At 41.4% G+C, this 21,911-nt stretch overlaps 1 protein-coding gene across 1 annotated transcript in view; it reads left to right on the forward strand.

Annotated features, from left to right (window-relative positions):
* The first annotated feature begins 19,169 nt into the window (after window positions 1-19,169).
* LOC134817484 (uncharacterized) overlaps window positions 19,170-21,911 on the forward strand; it is a 96,956-nt gene continuing 94,214 nt past the window's right edge. Inside the window, exon 1 of the mRNA XM_063826635.1 lies at window positions 19,170-19,209. The gene's annotated coding sequence lies outside the window, so the exon portion shown is untranslated. The remainder of the gene's footprint in view (window positions 19,210-21,911) is intronic.

The following is a 21,911-nucleotide window of genomic DNA, read 5'->3' on the forward strand; positions in this document are numbered from 1 at the left end:
CGTTGTGATCCAAGTTCTTTTTGAAATCTTCTGAAACTTTGCATGCTTATCAAACTATATATCAAATAACACTAATTTGTGGTGATTCAATTGTATGCGCACGCAATGTCCGCTCAAAGTTTGCACGTGCGAAAGGTGAGAATTTTGCTCATTCGTGATTTCAAATATATTATGCTTTCCCACGATATTTAAATGGCAGTATATATGATTTTAATGCCAACTTGAATGAGTAAAAAGCGCCATATTCAGTATGTTATCGACAGATATGCCTACCTAAACACAAGGAAACGTTTTCAAAGGTAAAACTTCGAAATCGCTGAAATTACCTCCTTATTAAATATTAATGAAGTTTCGGCTGTGTAAATTATTCTGACATTATAATCAAAAAGAGATGATATTTGACCAAAACCTATAATCATGGGTAGAGTGAACCGCTGCCAAGTGCCAGTGTCTCTCTTTTCCAAACAAAAGGAAATGATATTAATTTAAGGAACCGTCCGCAAATGCAAATTGATACCGAGAATGAAATCGGTCGCTCGCTTTTCCCATTCATTCACGGCTCACGAATTGTAAAAAAGCTTATTGAATGGGGAAAGCGAGCGACCGATTTCATTCTCGGTATCAATTTGCATTTGCGGACGGTTCCTTAAATTAATCATTTACTTTTGTTTGGAAAAAAAGAGACACTGGCAGCGGTTCACTCTACCCATGATTATGGGTTTTGGTCAAATCACTTTTACTAAATTTTACACCAGCAATCAACGCGACAGGTGGTGATTGGTGCTATAAGACTTTCCAATTTTGGGGGAATCAACGCCTGCTATGAGTGCTATCATGATCAAGCCTGTTCTCAAGTTTCTGCTGCTTTGAGCGTGCGTGGCGTTAATTTGATCTGCACGCGCGCGTATTTTGGACAAATTTTAGACATATTTTGGACAAAATTTAACAGGGTCTAAATTTAATTTTTTTCCGGCTTAATGATTGGAAGCTTCACGTATTCTTACGTATTTCTCTCGAACATTAAATACGCCGTATTTTGAGCCGATTTTTGACGTATTTAACAAAAATGCTGGGCGGCGCTCTGCAGCCTGTCGTTCCGACAAATTTCTATTACTATTAGTATTGGGCGGAATAGCCTGGGGTCCCCAGGTAATGATATATGATAACACAATATTAACCCACCTGTAACTCTGAAACCCACTGTTCTATCCCAATGAGGATGAAAATCGAGCCACGTTACTGATCTAGTCTGCCACCCTTGAGAGGATGAACAACTTTTTTCTGCCACCAATGCTCCGTTACACTTGATTGAAATTTTGCTCGATCCCTGCTTAATGAATGTCCAAAACCTTACGTTATTTCTAGCGTTGGGTACATTTTGCAGCTTTTTGTCACCTTGGCAATTAAGAATGAAGAAGATAGGAGGATTACTTAATCGCACTACAATTCTTGAAAAACCGCTTGAATCATCGCTAACTGAAATAAAGATTTCATCACCACTTCCTATCGAGGAGGTTGTCTTCACTTGAAAAGGTGTTTTATCCCAGGAGTGTCGAAACCACTTATTTTTTGGTTTAGTTTGCCAAGCCGAACCTGAAAACAAAATATCCAAATTATTAAAACATGGACGTGCTTAGTTAAACTTAAAGTTAAAGAGTAAAAAAAGGATATTCAGCTACCACTATAAATCCTGTCCAAATTCGTTTAAAAAGTAAATGGTTTACAGTATTGAACAAAAGTTTCTTTTTGTATGTACAGCCGCCCACGTTGCACGTGCAAGGAATGCACTATATCACTTTTCGGACTCATATTGCATTGCAATATGATTGGCTGACATTGAACACGTGACGTGTTACTATGGTTGCAAAACATTCGTGGCGACATAAAGTCTAAGTTGGTGTTTATTGTCTATACAAGTATACAAGCTCCACTGTTTCTTTTAACTTTTTAACTGTTCGTTTCATTTCTATTGCACTTTTAATTCTGATCAACCGACGTAAAGATCACTAATTATCATCGCATCACATGAATACATAGCTAGAAGTGACTTCTAGCTATGTATTCATGTGGGGTGCACCATAAAAATAAACTTGCTCGGATTTTAAAAATTTTTGTACCATTGTTTTCTAGAGACTGTGAGAATTTTCACGATACCAAATGTGTCATACCTTTTTAGAAAGATCAGTGAGTTTCGCCTAAGTGCCATATTTGATGGTGCGCGGCTTTTGGAGCAAAATTAGCTGTAAAAGTCGCGTAATTTGACCAAATTTGACCAAATTCGTTGATTTTTGTCGTATTATTTGGATATATCTTCAGTTCCTTGAATGAGATCATTCTGAAAATTGGCGACAACCTTCCAATAGGGCTTTCACAACTGTCCGAAAAATTTGGTGGATATCGGAGTTGATATAGTGATCAAAATGGGGCAAAATACGCTGCTTTTACTTACTTACTTGTACTTGAAAAGGTCTCCTCCTAGTCGTTGGAGTGGCCTGCACCACATAGTAACTCCTTTCTCCGGTGTATTAGACCTCTCCAGTGAACCCTATCTGTAGCTTGTTGTTCTGCATCTTCTATCGTGATGTTATCGACACCTGTGAAGATTGCTGCATCCTCCCGGACGCATGACAACCAGTTTTTCCGAGGTCTGCCTCTTGATCTTTTACCATGTTTTGGGATCCAGTGCAGAAGATAGTTGGGAATTCTTTCTTTTGGCATCCTCACCACATGGCCAAACCATCGGAGCCTAGCTGCTCGTACGAAAGTATCAACAGGGGCGATGTTAGCCCGCTTAAGTACGTCAGCATTAGATACGTGATAAAACCATTTGATTTTCAGGATTCTTCTCAGACATCTATGATGGAACACCTCGAATCTTTTCATCTGCGTCTGAGTGGTATTCCATACCTCACTTCCATATAGCAGTATAGTGAGGACAGCCGCTTTGTATATCCTGATTTTAGTTGGTGTCTTGATGTTGCGACTGTACCATATACTGCTAAGCTGATAGAATGCCCCAGAGGCCTTTTGAATTCGAGCTGACAGTTCTTTGTCAATTGTTCCATTCCCACTGATGATAGCACCCAAGTAAGTGAAACTGCTAACCTGCTGTATTGGGAGACCTTCCACACTGATGTCCATAGTGTCGTCTTTAGAATACGGCCTCTGCGATGCACTTTTACTGACAACCATGCTCTGTGTTTTGCCAGCATTAATCTTCAGACCCGCATAGGCACTGTATTTGCAGAGAAGGTCAGTGGTTTCCTGCAGCCCTTCTTTTGAGTTATCTAACATGGCCATGTCATCAGCGTAATCAGTGTCCAAGAGATGTTTTTCTTCTACCCCGGGGGCTGGCAGCTGTAATAAAGCCCCCTTACTAATGACCTTGTTTAGTTCCATAAGGTATGCTGAAAAATTCAAACAAAAGTTGAAGACTGGTGGTCCCTGTATATCACCTTGCCCAGTTCCCGAGTTGACATCAAACCAACCTGTAACCTCTCCATTGACCCTAACAGCACTAACTGTGTGAGTAAAGAACGCCTTCATAATTCTAATGTACTTGTCAGGTAAGCCGTAGTGCTGCATACTTCTCCAAATGAACTGCCTGTCAATCGAATCAAAAGCTGCTTTGAAATCAACAAAATTAATATACAGAGGAATATTATACTCAATGCATTGGTGTATAATACAGCGGAGTGAATAAACCTGGTCAATACATGAGCGATTCTGTCTAAAACCACTTTGATTCTCCCGGAGAAATTTTTCCATGCCATTGCTAAGTCTCCGCAGGAGTATCATCTGCAGGAGCTTCGAGGCTGTGGATCTTAATGTAATGCCTCTGTTGTTAGCGCAATGAGAGGTGTCACCTTTCTTTCCAACGATGATAATAACACCTTTGGACCAATCCTCAGGAATCTTCTCATCTTCCCACACTTTCTTGAACAACACAACTAGTTGATCAACCAACCCATCCTGTCCATACTTAAGTTGCTCGTTGGTGATACCATCCACTCCTGGACTTTTGTGATTCTTGAGTTTTTTGAGGGCATCAACAATCTCGTTTCTTGTAGGAGCCTCATCCGAATCTGAAAGGTCGTCAAAACTGGGTTGCGGAGGGATGTTGTCTAGGTCAGAAATATTGGCCTCTTGCGGGGGAGGGTTCAATAGCCTAGAGAAGTGCTCTTTCCACCTTTCTTTCTGGGCATGAGGGTCGGCAATCAACTGGCCAGATACGTCTCTAACTGCAGTTGACTGCTTCTTCTTCTTTCCAGATATGACATTGATCTTCTGCCATACCTCTTTTTAGCTGTAACATAATGTCTGATGGTTGGATATACTTTAAACTTTTCCATTTTCGGACACTTTCCTTGTAAGTCTATGAGTAAGCTTACCAATTTTTGTTGCAATCGGAGGTCGGGAAGGATACTTAATATCTATTTGTTTGAAGAAAATTGTGCTGGCCGAAATTAGCGCTAAAAACCATCCTACAGTCGGCACGCGCGGCTCACTGTCGATGGCGCACTTATATATGGGTGGGGCGAGACTTTGGACTTGGAGTTTGGGATACCTATACTATGGGAATTGGCCATTGTAGAACATATGCTGTTAAAATTATTGATCATCAAGTGCAGGACAAATAAGCAATAGGACATGACAATGGAATGTAAAATGTGAATAACTTAACATATTTTGATTTAACAATGAAAGGTTGGCACTGATTTGAGTAGCAAATTAATAAATATCCGTGATCAGGGCCTGCCCACACAGCCGCCCACGTTGCACGTGCAAGGAATGCACTATATCACTTTTCGGACTCATATTGCATTGCAATATGATTGGCTGACATTGAACACGTGACGTGTTACTATGGTTGCAAAACATTCGTGGCCACATAAAGTCTAAGTTGGTGTTTATTGTCTATACAAGTATACAAGCTCCACTGTTTCTTTTAACTTTTTAACTGTTCGTTTCATTTCTATTGCACTTTTAATTCTGATCAACCGACGTAAAGATCACTAATTATCATCGCATCACATGAATACATAGCTAGAACAACTTATATATGGGTGGGGCGAGACTTTGGAGTTTGGGATACCTATGGGAATTGGCCATTGTGAAACATATGCTGTTAAAATTATTGATCATCAAGTGCAGGACAAATAAGCAATAGGACATGACAATGGAATGTGCAATGTGAATAACTTAACATATTTTGATTTAACAATGAAAGGTTGGCACTGATTTGAGTAGCAAATTAATAAATATCCGTGATCAGGGCCTGCCCACACTACGCCTGTTGGCGACGGGCCACTTGGCGTGGGTCAAAAGTCGCAGTGTGTCCAGAAGCCCCGCCACAAGTCACCGGAGTCACGCAACGAGGCACGTAGTGTGTTTAGAGCTCCCGCCAGTTGGCGTGAAAACTCTCGAGGAATAGAGGCACGGATTTTTAAAATACGGGCCTTGCTAAATCCACGCCAAGTGGCACTGTGTTTTTAGAGGACGGGCCACTTGGCGTGCATATTTGTGACGTCATCTTCCTGTCAGCCAATCAAAATGGTTTATAAAAAATGATAATACATTGCGCACGTCTGACGTCACGCAGGCGACGTGCCTGGAACATTTTTTCACGCTAACAGGCGTAGTTTGTTTAGATAGACGGGCCACTTGGCGTGACTACTCACGCCAAGTGGCTCAGTGTGTTTAGGTGGCCCGTCGCCAACAGGCCCTTTCAGTTTACAACCTTATCGGACCTTATTTGAAAGGACATTAATTGAACGCTGGAGGTCCTAGCGTTCATCTTGATGTCCGTCTAAATAGAGTCCGTTACCTATCAAGTTACCTCTGTATTATCTAAATTTGACAAACGACATGACATGACCCGTGACAATTTGACTCCCAACAACGTACTGTTCTCAAATCATTAAAATCTAAGAAATCTGAATTAAAATTTCTCCCACCCGATAAGGGCAACGCCACTGTGGTGTTAACCCACGAACAATACATAAATAAAGTTAATGATCACTTGACATCAGGTAGCTACACCCTTTTGAACAAAGACCCTACACAATCCGTCACCTCCAAACTGCACAAAGTCCTCAAGAAACTTCACAATGACAAAAAGATCACCACAGACCAACTCAACAAGATGCGGAACCTTCACCCTAGGGCCTAGATGGCCTCAACTCTTTAGCCTTCTCCTCATGTCCCGACCCTCCTCATACCTACTCATACCTACTCCCACTTCGTTGACGATGGCCTCGGATCCTTCAGAGACAAACAGCACGCAGAATCCTTTCTCACTTTCCTCAACTCGCTCACCGAAGACCTCAAATTCACTCAAGAACACCCTTCATCCAACGGAACCATACCTTTTCTCGACGTCCTCATCCACCCTGACAAGTCCACCTCAGTCTACAGAAAACCCACCCACACCAACCTCTACACCAAGTATTCATCCTGCACCACAAACTCCTCCAAGAACGCCGTCATCCGATCCCTCACCAGAAGAGCCTACAACATCTGTTCACCTCAACACCTCGAAGACAAACTACAGACTATCAGACACGTTTGCCTTCAGAACGGCTTCCCACCCCTCCACATCACCACCATCATGGACGAAGTTCACCGCAAGTACACCGACCCTCCCCGACATCAATCCTTAGCCTCATTCAACCGACAGACCAGCGATCACGCACTCAGCGTTCCCCTTCCTTTCCATCCCTCACTCTCCAAACCCATCTCCAAGATACTCGGACAACATGACATCAAAGTGACCCACTCATTAACCACTACTTTCTGCAACCTCCTCACCAAGACGAAGACCACACCCCCACTCAACTCACCCCCAACGCCATCAACGAGATATCCTACTCACAATGTCCCTCCAAGTACACTGGACAGACCTACAGACCCCTCATCCAACGAATGAAAGAACACGAACGATGCTACAGACTCAACAATGCCTTCGACGAAACCACAGACAGGATCAAATTCGCCCCCGCCCATCATGCCCTAACCACTGGACATTCCATCTCCTGGAACAACATAGAAGTCCTTAACCACACAATCTCAACTTGACCTGACAGAACATGCTGCTATCCAGATAAGTAGGGACTACCGGTGGGTGATGAATAATTGAGAATCCAACAGGATCTTGTTCTCTTCATTGTGCTGATTCCGGGAAGCATTCGTTTTACGCTCTAATCATATTAAAAATCGAGATATCGGTCATTGAAAAATGAGTAATTATAGGCCTGTCAATGATTGCATCCCAATTAAGAGCTGATCAGTTGCAGCTACTTGTGCCATATAAGGGATAACTGAAGTCACGTGACCGCCAATCCTATCACGTGACCTTGATTCGTAAATCCTTGGTCACGTGATCACATTCGTAACGTGTCGAATGCTGACTAGGATATCTCGTGACGTCACCAGAGCTCAAGTTTCCTGACCAGGCCTTATATGGAATAATACAGTGTATCACGTGTAATTGGATCCAATTAAGAGGAGTTGCGCAATTATCGCAGCATCTCGATCTGGTACCCAGCAGGCAGCTGGGCCAGAGATTTTAAAGATAAAATAGAAGGATTTTTTGTTAAGGTAAATCGAAGCGAAAATCATGTAACCCTATGTTTTTGATGACGCTGAACACGATAAAACTGGTTATAATGTTCATACTTCAGAGGAAATTGCTTTAGTCCCTACAGATAAGACAACCCTCCATGAACCGAACTGATCGTGCCCCTAAATGTAGCTCACTATGGGACCCCATCCTTCCCAAGATCACCTCATCCCTCAAGATCAGGCCATCTGGTATTTCCTTTTCATCTACCTCACAAGCCTAGTTTTTTAATGTTATTGTAATGTAATCCGAACATTTTTTCCACCCTCACCACTCCACCCTTTCACGTCACACACCACTCATCATTGACACCACTAAATCATATATAATCACCCTTCACAACATCATCCCCAGCTGAAGACGATTTACACAAGTATTTTGAAAACTCCTGCTAATAAAATCCTTTCGTATCACTTATATGTTTTAAATATCCCCCTCCAGAGTCCGTCCGTTTAAGGTCCGCCCAAGTTAAAGTACGTTGAGATTTTTCCAAAATTATTTCACTGCGAACTCATGTTTAGGATATGACAACTTTTTAATCTCAATCAATTGTAATTTCTATCATCGGATTCGGACTAAACTATATCATTGGGTCAATGAAAAACTAGTTTAAGTGAAGTAACTGCACTCACACGCAACCTTTCAAATTTCGGAGCTGAGAGTGTAGACATTATAGAAGTCTATAATGTCTATACTCTCAGCTCCGAAATTTGAAAGGTCACGCCACACATGATCTCAGCTATAAAATTATGAGTATTTATGATTTAGTTTGAATATCAAAATGCTTACCACTGCATCTAGGTACATCACAGTACGCCCATCGAGGATAAGTTCCCTCAGCATTATAACACCATGCGCCATCTGAAGAACTGAGGAAAATGACGACACATGTTATAATGAAGAATTTCTAAAAGTAAAAAGAAATTTCACAGATCATTTATATGCCAAAGCTCCTTCATTGCAGTTTTATTGTAGATTTTAATTAAATCTACAATAAATGTTTGTGCCCTACCTTGTGCTCGACTTGATAACAATGATTATGGAACACTACCAGATATCAGATATTGAAGACTTACCCGTCTGGATTTCTGCAATAGTTATCTTGCAGTCCTGAATTAGCGTAGCTGAAAATGTTTTTGTAATAAAATATTTTCCTCAAGAAGGTAGTGTTGTGAATCGTAACTAAAAATTTGGCTTCTGTCGAGAGCCCTTTTAGAAAAATTTTGAAGTTTGGGTGTAAAATTATTTAGGACGCTCGATTAAATAGAGTACATGTGTCTCATCTTCCAAAATCCGAATAATTTGGATGAGAATAAATCTGATTCTGGATTATGCCGTATTGTGACCTGTTAGTGTTGTGCCTTAGAAGCACCAAAAAAACTTACTTCTGATGCGAAGGTGTGTTGCCGTGTCTATTAGGTGATTGAGAGTCCCATCTCTGGCAGACGAATCCTGACTTTGTGACAGATACAGTTCCCCTGTAGTCTGACCCATCATTTTTAATACACTTGTCTGAAGCAGGAGTTAATTCATTTGTTATTCTTTTGAGAAACGTTAATAATGAATAAAAGTAGTTTCTTGATAAACAATGGCTTGATAGTGAGGTAGATAAATTAGATTGGGGTTTGCGGTAAATCTGCGTTTGCGGTAAAATTGGAGCGCAGTAAATCTGCATTTGCGGTAAATTGGAACGCAGTAAATCGGAATCTGTAAACAAGGCCAGGGCGGTGTAAATCAGACATCTTGATCTGTGAATCCGAGCGTGCGGAGAATGACGCTAAGATGAGAAATACGTACGGTACGTACCTTTAAAAATAGTTGTATTACGGTACGTACTTTAAAACTTGGGCTGAAAGGTACAGTAACCACTTTCACACGAAAACTTTCGTGGAAGCTGAATTCGATCATCGCTGCTTTTCAATTTGTACCATTAGATTTAGACTTAGATCAGTTGTACAAAATTGTTCTAGAAGGGTTGGACCATGTGACATTGGATTTGGCGCTTTGAATTGTGTTGGTTGAAAAAGTTGGCAGATGTTGTTTACACGATTTTGAGCGCATCCTCATTGTTATGAATATGTGTGAAACAAACTTTAGAGACTACGAATATCTTATGAATAAAAAGAGGCTGAGGCTGTACATGGATTTGTACGTCTTGTAAATATATAATTGTTTACCGAATAGAAACTTGCCCTGTTTTGACACCGCCAGTTAAATGTTGTTTTTGCGAATTTGACGATCTGCTCTCACGTTTTCTCCGTCTCAAACTCTCCTAGTAACTTAAAACTAAGTCATAGATGCTTACAGTTGACGAACTCACACCCATGACGATGGCCTGCATTATGTCTACTAGCAGGAACCCGTCTAACCCTAAAGTGGTGTCAAGACTCGAGAGACTAAAATAATTATTACCTATTTAATTCGCGTTTTTGACACCACTTGGGAGTCCAAATTTCGGGCACTAAAATTATTATTCCTTGGTCAATTTTTTATTTTTTCATTCTGATTTGAAGGCCATTAAAGCATTTGACCCAGTCAAAAAAGTTTCAGTTGTATATCTTTTACGGTTTTTGTGGAAAGTTGCGTTAAAGTTGATGCCGTGGTGTCAGTAAAATGGCACGGATAAATAAATATATATATATATTTTGTAGCTGTACTCCTACACATTAAAAGTCGGTGTTGATTAGATCTTCGAAATAAGTCTATGCATCATTTTATTAAACATCGTTATCTGAGATAAAATTGTTCTAAAAGCAACTGGAATATTCACAAATCTTTAAAATAACTTACAAACTAGGAAAGGAAAACAAGTCTTAGGAAGACGTACAAAACTATGTGACTTAAAACGGTACAAAACTAAAATATACTGAGTAATAATCAAACGAAAAGAATGGCTGCGTACATTTTATCTAATCTATTAAAGATTAGTTTCTCGGAAAAAGCTAGATTTCTCTGAATCAAGCAGTAAAAATATATAAATAGTAATGAATATAACACGTCTCTGATAGCAATATTGTAAACTAAACACGGGTTAATAGGCTGAGATCATGTCAAATAAAATAAATAAACTAAACACTAAGCTCCAGCGGATTTAAAAAGGATGTGGTTACTATCGAGGGTGTTCATACCCCCATAACGCTCAAGGGTTTTCAATTGGGTCTGGTAGAACCCCTCTCTAGCTTCCATGGCCTTTTCCCTATCTGCTTGACTTATTTCAGGTTTAAATTCAAGAGCGTCCACTATAATAACAGAAAGGTGCGTACTAAGTGAAGAGTTATATAAGGCTACTGAACTAAAATCTAAATCATGATCAATATCTAAAAAGTGATTTACTAACTTACAACTTCTGATACCTTTCTTAATGTGGCTCTTATGATTAGAAAATCTCTTAGGGAGATTAGAAGTAGTATATCCTACATACGACTGTTTACAAGTTCTACACTCCATTAAATAAATAATATATATATATCGTCTCGCTTTATATATAGTAAGATGATCGTTTACAATTACTTGAAGCAATAAACTGACAAATTTTGTTGATAACGTCGGTTCTCTATTCTTTTATTGTGTAATATAATCAGTAATTTTGCCCTGTTCTGCATCTTAAACCGAAGGCGAAAGCATAATTTTCTCGTAAATTTGCAACTTGAGTTCGAAATCTTTTACTTCTATTTGCTATTTGAACATTTTTTTTTGAACATTTAAAATATAATTTGAAACATTACAGTAACGTTATTCAAATCTCAAACAGAAACAGTATATAACAAAGTTTTGTGTTTTGATCATATGATCGTGGATGTATAGTGATTGATTGCATAATTTTGAATTTGATTGATGGTGATTGTGAGTGAGAAGATGTTTGGAGTGCCAGCCAGTAACTCTGTCAAATGAACAGCCCATTGAAGAGCGAATGAGCGCAATTTCGCAGGAACAGCAGAGAGGGTGGCACAAAACGGCACACACGGAAAGGACGAAACAAAAAAGAAAAAACGCCGTGCGCGGTAAGCTTGCCTATGTCTGAGAGCTGGCGTTACCTGGCAAGAGACCTTGAAGGAGGTGCCGTGGTGGAGTGTGAAGGGAAAGTTCGAGAGCACGGCAGCTCTAACTGATGATGATGATTGAAGATTGAAGAAGGAGGTCGAGCGGGAAGCTCAGAAAAAGCTAAACAGGAAGGATCCAGCTGAGGTCTGACTCATGTCAGGAAGTGACGAAAAACTCACAGACAAAATCATCAGTGGCTGTCTACCCCGTACGTAGGCAGTGTCCAAGATTTCAGGCATCAGGATACACTGGAGCAGTGCAGAGCTGATTACGACCAGGGTCCTCACGGATACCCTGTCTTGGAGGTCGAGCCAATGCCCTGCGTTCGGTAATTGTGTCTACTGATATAGCCTTCATACTTTCCCTACTAACAGTCACTGTAACCCTATCACTCGGAAGGCCCCACGGCTCCTACATGGACGCACGGCCGGGAGCCCATGTAAGGATAAAAGTGACCGCAAGAAATCCGTCACATCCGTCACAGATCCAAAGCTGGAAAAGAAAAAAAGGCGGAAAGATAAAGGGAAAAAAAGAAAGGAAGAAAGGAAGGACTGAAAGAGGAAGCTAGTTATCTACATTTAGACTTTCTTTGAAGTTGAGGGTTAGTCTGTAGATTTTATTAATGGTGCTGGTCGAGAGTTTGATCAAACTTACGTCCTCATCGCTGAGTTTGTCCATGCAATCGGGTTGCGAGATAAACGTGGAGGCAAGATTGAAGCTACCATTTCCGTCAATGCTGACTAGATTTCCATTGAGGCTTTGAAATCTGTCCCTTGGAACTTTCCCTAGGGGGCAGGAATGGAGCATATGATTCTCGTCTTCGATGATTAGCTGGTTGATGTTCAGCTCGCAATAGTTACAGGTCCTTTCATCAAGTGGAGTTTTGTCGTACCTCCCCCTTTCAATTCTAAGGTGATGAGAACTGGACCGAATCTGTGTGGTTGCCCTTCTGTCCTGGAAAGACCTAGCGTGGTTTAGATATGGCTCCCATCCAAATTCTTTTTTGACTTCACTGTAGAATGATAGCTTTCTAGAATCTTTCACAAGAGAACCCCAGGAATCACGGAATAGTTTTCGCAGGTTCTCTGTCATCAATTCAGGGCTGCAGGAGTCCGCGAGGAAGGTTGCGTTGAGCAACGATGATGAATTCCTGTCAGGAAGGTCGATGTTGTTAAATGACTTGATAACTGATTCGATGCCTACAAACCATGACAATTTGAGGTTAATCTGCTCAGTCATTGCAGCTTTGACCAGTTGTGTTGAGGGAAGGCTCATAACTCTTTTGAAGTATTTAGTACTCAGTTTCAACATCTCAATTATAATTGGGTATGAGCCAGTTTCTCCCCAGGCTGTAGCATTGACTGCCCTTCTGTTAATACCAAGAAGGTATTTGAGGTGACGTAGGTGCACTTGCTCCAGTTTCTGTTTTGCGATGTGGGAGACTGCATGATCAAGGTTGTGAAACTTGCTGAAGCAAGAGAGGACCTTACTGACAGTGGGTAGAACTGGGGCCCAAACTTGACAACCGTATAGTAGAATAGGCTTGACAAGGGTGTCAAATAGTTTGTTAAGGCATGATGCGTCAATGTATCTCCGGTCTATGGTGCTTCTCAAGCTAAAGTAAGCTCCGAGTCCCTTACGGTAGAGAGAGTCAGTTGCCTGCCGAAATTTCCCTGTGCTGCTTATAATGATTCCAAGATAGCAGTAGCTGGAGACCATCTCTATATCTCTGTCATGAATAGAAGGACGCCAGTTTGGAATGTCAGGTCCTTTACCGTTGAAGACCATGAATTTGGTTTTGGAGATGTTGATTTCCAGACCCCATTCGATACAGTAGTCCCCAATGATCGAAAGCAACTTTTGGAGTGATTCAGGATCTAGGGCGAGGATTACTAGATCATCAGCCCACGCTAGGTGAGTCACTGAGATACCAGCGAGAGTTGGGCAGTTCACAACGGCTTCATTGAGGAGGTCAGAAAGCTTTTTAAAGTAGACTTTGAAAAACTCGGGGCTGAGTGGATGTCCTTGTTCAGTCCCTTTGAGGATCTTGAATGCTTCACTGATTTTACCATTCATCTTGATATGACCCTCTGATTTACTGTACATGTCTTTGATGATGTCGTAGTAGCCGCCATTGACGCCATAGCAGGCTAGTTTGAACAGGAGGGCTTGTCTGCACACTAGATCAAACGCTTTTCGGAGATCAATGAACACTGCATATATTTTATTTTTCACTTTCTTGTATTTTTCGATTGTGGACATCAGCGTGAATATATGGTCATTACATTGACTTCCTTTGGTAAAGCCTGCTTGATTAGGTGGATCTGGATGAGAGATTTGGCGGTGAGTGACAAGCCGAGATAGCAGCATCGTGGAGAGCAGTTTCCCAATACAGCTACATACTGCTATTGCTCTATAGTTGTCAGGGTTCCTGATGCACCCTTTTTTGTGAATCGGTGTGATCACCCTTTTGCTCCAGAGGTAGGTTCCTGTCTCAAGGCACAGATTGAAGAGTTTAAGGAGGAGGGACCTCATTTTCACGTTCAAACCCTTGAGCATTTCATTGCTTATGTGGTCAAAAGCAGATGCTTTGCCGGATTTTAGTTTGCCTAGTGCAGCGTTCAGCTCACCCAGTGTAAATGCGCTGTTCAGCGACTCATTTGGGGCAGATCCCTCGGCTAGGGTGTTGGCTTCTTCGAGGAGAGCTCTTTTTGTGAGTGAGTCTACAGTTGGATGAGTGTCAGAGTAGAGCTCAGCGTAGAACTGATGGAAGGTTTTAAGTTGCTCTGAGTCAGTTTGGACTTCTTCCTTCTTGTAGCTCTTAAGCTTTTTGAAGTCTCTCCAGGATATGGTTTTACCGTTTTTAATCTTTTTGTTAAGACTATTGAAGAAGTCATCCCGTTTCTTATTGACAATCTTTCGATATCCTCTGCAGTTAGCACGGTGTCGAGCTTTGATCCTTTGATTGTCAGGGTTATTATCGACAATCTTTATTGACCGCTTGAAGAGGCGTCGTGCGGTGTGACACTTGCCGTCAAACCATGAATCGAACTTGGGTTTTGGATTCTGGGTCTGTTTAGAGATTTCAAGCTCATTTTTAGCGGCATCATTTATAAGTTCTGTAATGTGCCTATTCAGTGCTTCGACTGCCTCATGGGTTTTTGGGGCGGATTCGGCATCTTTGGTTAGCTGGGAGATTCTTTGGATGAACTCAGGCTGTTCAAAGGAGTGTGTGAAGTTGACTAGACTGTTTTCTGTGATCCGGTAACGAAAAGGAGCTTCCTGATAATTGCTATTGGGAGCTCGACTATTCCTTTGAGGGGCTCCGTGTCCATGCCAGAGACTGAGTAGAACAGGATTGTGGTCGGAGAACAGAGTATGCTCGCCCACTGAGAGGGACTTGACACGGTGAAGAAAGGATGTTGATGCAATGAAGTAGTCCACCACGCTGTTTCCGTTCCATTTGAAGCATGTGTATTTTCCGGCAGAGTCACCAATGGTACGTCCATTAAGGATCAAGAGGTTTTGCGATCCACAAAGGTCAAGCAAAAGATTTTTATGTCTATTGGTGATTTTGTCCTGGCTGTTCCTATTTTGAGATATAGGTGCCACATCTGGTATAACCATGAAGTCGGAGGGCCTGCCAGTTTCTGGAAAGAGCTCGAATTCATCCGCTCTGTCATATATCTGAAATTCAGGAGATGCCCCTATTCTGGCATTAAGGTCTCCAAGAAGTATGAGCTCATTACTGGAGTTATCCTTGATGTTGCTTATTTTTTCCTGGAGGGCATCAAAATTTGCTTCGGAGCAGTTAGTGCGGTTTTTCAATTTGCTGTTTGTAGGTGGTATGTAGCTATTGAGAACAAAGGTGTTGATATTGGTGTAGGGATCAGTAACTTTAACAATTACAATGTTCATTGAGTGGTCCGCAGTAAGTGTGAATTTCTCCAGAGAGCAATATTCCAGGATAGTGTTCCTAACCAGAGTAGTTACTCCTCCACCTTTACCAGATTTTCGGATGTCACTATAGGATTTGTATCCTTTCAGAGACACTTCGCATCCGGTCTCTTGAAGGCAGATAATATCATTCGGACTGATGATTTTTACAAAATCGGGATCCTCGATTTTGTTTCCGAGCAAACCATGAATGTTTGCAACATTCCAGGAAATTATACCGTTGACAAAGTTCATCAGTCAACTTGTATAAAGGATGAGAGAGGCAAGAGGAGAAGGAGAAAAGGAGGGAGGGGACTAGATAAGCTGAGAATGAGAGACTAGTACTCAGGTGCGGTCTCTGCTAAATGTACTGTTGAGGCTTGTCTTGAAGTTGCCCATGATTACTCTGATACCTCTGTCATTCAGATGAGGTTGATCTGGGACAAACAAATAGTCGTGTGGGATATCTGATCCCCCCGAGTAGAAGTTGTTGTTTCTGTTTTCCCTTGATCTCATCCAGAAATCAGCTTTCTCACTGTCACCTTTAAGATTTCTGATTGCTTCAGTGATGAGTCGACTACTCTTACTCCATTCCTCTCCAGGATGGTCGCGGAGAAAGGGATGCGAGATGAAAAGTTGGCAGTGTTGCGAAGTCTGTCTAAGTATCTTTTCGGTAGACTTTATTAGTGATCCCACCACGGAGTCAGGCTCGGTACCATCTATGATGTCCTGAGTACCAAGGTGAGCGTACACTGCATCTGGGTTGAGATTGGAAATCTGTTCGACCGTTGATTCGAGACTTGAGTGAAGGTCTTTCAGGCTCCGTTTGTAAATTACAGAGACGTTGTATCTTTTCGGAAACTCTTCAGGTTTAAAGCTTCTCATGGTTGAGTCACAGAGGAGAACTATTTTCTTTTGGCTTGGAACAGGCCGGTTACTTGCTCTTTTTGGTCTATCTGCCCGGAAGACACCTGTTCTCTTGTCTCTCTGTCTGGGTTCTATACCCTCTCTCCTGTAGGAGGGTCGTCCCTGATTTGGTGATAGCCCAGGGGTGTCCCTGTTGGTCCTCGTGTCAGCCGGAGACCTGGGGATATGTCTCACATGGTCTTGGCTAGCATTTGCACCTGGGTCTAACTGGCTGATACTGAGGATTTCTTGAAAATTAGGGGTCGAAATGATGTTATGGATTTCGTTGATTTTGTCACTCTCTTCCCTTTTGAAAACGCTCTGACGCCAGACATCCAGATCTTTCTTTACAGTCATAGTGTCTTTTAGGGTTTGTGTCAGCCCTTTTAGACCTTTTTCTGATTTTTCGAGGAGCAGACTGGTGTCTTGGGTAGCTTTTGTCAGGCTTTTAAGGAGATCAGTGCCACTTGAACAATTTCTTGCTATTTGACAGTCTCCAGTCGATTTGGCTCCAGAGGTCTTTTCTGTTATCGTGAGCTTTAGCTCTTTCATATCATTTTTAATTTCAGTAAGAATAGAGCTGATTGACACATTGGATCTTTCCATCACTTCCAGTCTATTCTGCACATCGTTGAGTTGCTCAGATGTAGCACTGCTGCTAGCAGCGGAGAGTTGATTAGGGTTCTTCAGATGTTGAGTGATCCTCTTTTTTCTGATTTTTGAGCTTCCTTCACTGCTCAGTTTGAGGAATCCGAGCTCCTTTGTGAGTTCATTTTCTGTAGCTGATTCGAGTGATTTAATGTAAGTTTCAAGTCCTTGAAAGCTTAGATCAGTCTTGGTGTCAGCTTGTTGTCTTTTCCTCTTAGTTTTGGATGCTTGCTGTGTAGAGGAGTGTTTATCCAGTTTTGATCTCAGGAAATCCTTAGCGTTGGGCAGTGAGCTGGTAAAACAGAACTCAGTAGGAGATACAACGCTGTTTGGAACCGGGGCAGTTTCAGAGAGTGGCGGTTCAGGGGAGTATAAGAACTCTCCACTTTTGTCGCATGACTGGTCTGAGTCCCTAGTTAAGTATCTGCATAGTCTCTGTCTTAACAAGGCTACAACACCATTATTTTCCTGGTTACATGCAGTAAGCTCCTCTTTCGCGTCTTTAAGTTTCATCTTAGTTACTATTACACTTACAGCGGCATAGCTGGGGGGTGAGTAAGGGTCTGCTAAGAGAGTTTCTGTTCTTGTTTTCATATCGTTCAGGGAGTCGCTACTAGATGTGGATTGATCCATGGCATCCAGTATCAAAGTAAAGTCAGCTGGGGTAAGCTTGTCCAATATTTGTTGGTATATATGAACTTGACCCATTCTGTAACTTAGGGTATTGCAGAATCTTGATGATCTGATACTCTCATTGGGAATATCGGTACTGTCCCATAACAACGTTCCGTCAGTATCTATTTTCGAGCGAAAAAAGATAAGTCTGTAAGATGGTCTTGCATCGTTATTTAGAGAGTTACTGAGTCCTACTCCTGACCGGACTTGGTAGCGTTTGAGTGCATCTTTGGACAAGAAAACCGCTCCCCCATGATCCGGAGACAGCCTTCCTGCATCTACCTTACCACGCAAAGATCCGGAGTGTGACTTGGGTATAACATCGATCGCATTCTGTTGACCCAGGCAGAGGATTACCATAACGGAGTTGTCCTCTGCGTATGAATCAAGGTCGGATGGGAAAACCGTTGATTCTGGTGTGTGTTCGTTCATTCTAATTTTTTCGACCACACAGCTGTTGAGTGAGGGGTTCTCGTCGATGCGATGATCGCTGATGATTTGATTCATGCACTGAAGTAGGATAGGTACTTCCTTGAACTCCTTGGCATCATATGTGTCCCATGAGTTGCATGGGTAGTAACGAGAGCTGAACAAACAAAACTCCCGTTGGTGGATCCCATATTTCCTGAAGGATACTTCACTGTCTGTCGACCAGTATAGGATATTCGCAGGCTCTGTTGGGAAGAGAGATTTGCAATGGAAAATGTCACGACAAAGCTCGGCAGAGTCACCTCCTGGACTGACTGAGGTGTATCCTGGAGATGATGAGAGATTTCTCATTCTTATGACGGGGTCGTTTAGCCCTGTTATGATCGGTAACGTATTCAGCCGTCTGACGGATGTTATCTCATCACAGAAGTTGAGATGATCATCTGTTGGTGTTAGTCTGCGGCGTAGGTCTTCTTCTGATGAAAAACTGTAAAGCGCCCGCTAGTGGATATAATACATATCCTACTCGCCTCACGGGCGTAATTCCGCATAGCACTCGGGCCCAACGGGCCCTCCGGGCTATATATACTAGCAGGAACCCGTATAACCCTAAAATGGTGTCAAGACTCGAGAGACTTAAATAATTATTGCCTATTTAATTCGCGTTTTTGACACCACTTGGGAGTCCAAATTTTGGGCACTAAAATTCTTATTCCTTGGCCAATTTTTTATGTTTTCATGCTGATTTGAAGGCCATTAAAGCATTTGACCCAGTCAAAAAAGTTTCAATTGTATATCTTTTACGGTTTTTGCGGAACGTCGCGTTAAAGTTGGTGCCGTGGTGTCAGTAAAATGGCACGGATCCATATATATACATATATATCGTCTCGCTTTATATATAAAGTTTTAATACTTTCAACACTACTATATAACAAATAATATGAGATAACGATGTTTAATAAAATGATACAAAGAATTTCGAAGATCTAATCAACACCGACTTTTAATGTGTAGGAGTACAGCAACGAAATATATATATACGCTTGTGCTTATGCAGATACAGCCATCGACAAGATAGACAGAGATGTCATGGAAGGGACTTGGAGCCACCCTCCTCTCCTATGGGCCAGATACCGCGATGATGTGTATGTCCCTTGGACCCATGGACAGGAAATGCTCGAGGAATTCCACTTATGGCTCAATTCTAGAATGCCAGGCATAAAATTCACGTTGAAAGCTTCATTAGAGGGCACTGAATTCTTAGACACTTTTATATACATGAAAGCAGGCCAACTACATACCAAACCTTACAGTAAGCCATGTGATGACCATGCCTTCCTAGTTCCCACCTCTTGCCATCCTACACATACCATAAAAAACATACCTTATAGCACTGCACTTAGAATCTTTAAACTTACTTCTGAGCATGATGAGTACATACAAGCACGAGCACAATACACAAGCTATCTTGTGGCAAGAGGTTATAGCAATAACTTAATTAACCAGGCCTTTAATAAAGTGGAAACCAAGAGCAGGCTCTCCTACTATCAACAACAGAGACATAAGGAAGCAGTTCTAACGAGCTCTTCTCAAACACAAGGATATAACTTGTGAACTCGGCTAGTATATATGAAACATTTGTCATGGAGTTGTAGAGGGAGTTATGTGCCTCGCCGGGCTAAAGTAGTGGATGACCTTGCTGTACGGCAAGTTAAACAAGGATCTGAAACTACTAGGTTCCGTACAGACTCAACTCTGCACCCGTGTCAATATGTTCATTATATGCAAGCCTCTTGATTTATAAGGAGGATGACAGTAGCAAAGGGAGACTCATTCCCCTTGTAACAGATTTCAACCCAGGTCTCCCCAACATAGGACGGATACTTAACTCCCACAAGCACATCCTCCGTCTAGATCTCGAGCTTTGCAAGGTGATTGACCCTGATGGTATTTTCACCTCTTTTAGAGGGACAAAAACACTTCATGAGATTCTTATTCATAGCAAACTCCCTCCTGTTGAAGAGCCAGCTGTAGAAGATCCAGGCCACGCCTCTCCAGACACAGCTGAGGATTCTGATTCTGGAGGTTGCTTCCCTTGTGCTAAGAAATGTGATCTCTGCAAAAACTTCCTGAAACCATCAACCACAATCGGCAGTTTCCACACCAACCAAGTATTCAGTATCAAAGGACGATTGGACTGTGATACCAAAAATGTTGTGTACATAGTTAATGATAATATTTGTAAGTTAAGTTATATAGGATGTACTTCAGACTCTTTAAAGGTTAGATTTAGGAACCATAAATCCCACATTAAAACTCAAAGAAGGACTTGTGAACTTTCCTGCCATTTTATAGATAATGAGATTTTGCACAATCTTGACCGCACAACCACTAAGTTGTTTACCAGTACTTTAAGTAAGGACATTAATGTTTCTATTATAGAGCAAGTTGACGTTGGGAATTTTGAGCAATGTGCCCAGGATAGACTAAGTATTTGTAAACAAAGGGAGAACTTTTGGCAAAACCAGCTTAAAACTTTAAAGCACTTTGGAGGGATGAACGTTAGAGAAGAAAGATGATTTTCTTCTTGCATATTTTATTTTCTCACCTCTACCACTCATTTGGGATTTCTACCCACCATAACTTGAATTGCTGAGTTACATAAATTTCTAAAATTTAAAATTTCTTCTATTTGATTGATTGATGGATTGATATTTTGAATAAATTTACTAACATGTCTTTATATCAGGATGACTGTAAAGGTACATTTTACCGACATTTGAAGTCAAGGCGTTGTTTTACTGATAGTTGTGGCTAACTAATAATATATATATATATATATATCCACGCAGCCTAGCGGTCGGAAATTTATATCGCCCGCGCAGAGCTGCGCGGCGATATAATATAATATGTCCACAAGGGCGCACAGCCCGAGGACGACATAGGAATACAAGGAATAAAGGGAATACAAGGAATACACGGAATACAATTAATTTAAAATCTTAAGCTACAATAGTAACTATTAAGATAATAACAATATCATAAGATTTGAATTTATTATATTAATATAACTTAAACTAAAGTGAAAAATAAAGATTTTGACAAAAAATATTTTGTTTACAGTCGCCTTGGTAATGCTGTAATGCTTGAGCCAGGCCACTTTGCACTCGTTGTTGCGCGAAAAGAAACAAAAGCGCTGGTACAGTGATTTTCAGTGTTCATGTACTGGCCAGAGAGTCGACGAATTTCTTGGCCTTCCAACAACAAAAGAACCTGAACTTAGACTGGTACAGAGGCTTAGCGCCACTCCTTACGATTGACCCGGCCCATCTTTCTCCGCCGATCATACTTCAGCTTTTCATCTTAAAACTAAAAATCACGTTGAACCAGCTGCAAAAAACACTCAAACGTTATTTTTTTATTTATCTCAACACTTATTTTACTTCGGACATTCCAACAGGCACATTGTTACACAAGTGTGTAACCAGCCAATTACAGGAAGCCGAAGGATTCAATTATACATTAGGCCAGTGACGGTTAAGGTAGTGTGTACCATACTTTCTTCGCCCGAGACTTTGCTATAAAACCACCCAAAGAAAACTTCCTTATACACAACAGTATCAAAAGTCGTCTTCCTTCACAATCCACAAGACCA

The sequence above is a fragment of the Bolinopsis microptera genome, chromosome 1 (assembly GCF_026151205.1).
Source record: "Bolinopsis microptera isolate Bmic1 chromosome 1, MBARI_Bmic_1.0, whole genome shotgun sequence".
NCBI classification, from domain to species: domain Eukaryota; kingdom Metazoa; phylum Ctenophora; class Tentaculata; order Lobata; family Bolinopsidae; genus Bolinopsis; species Bolinopsis microptera.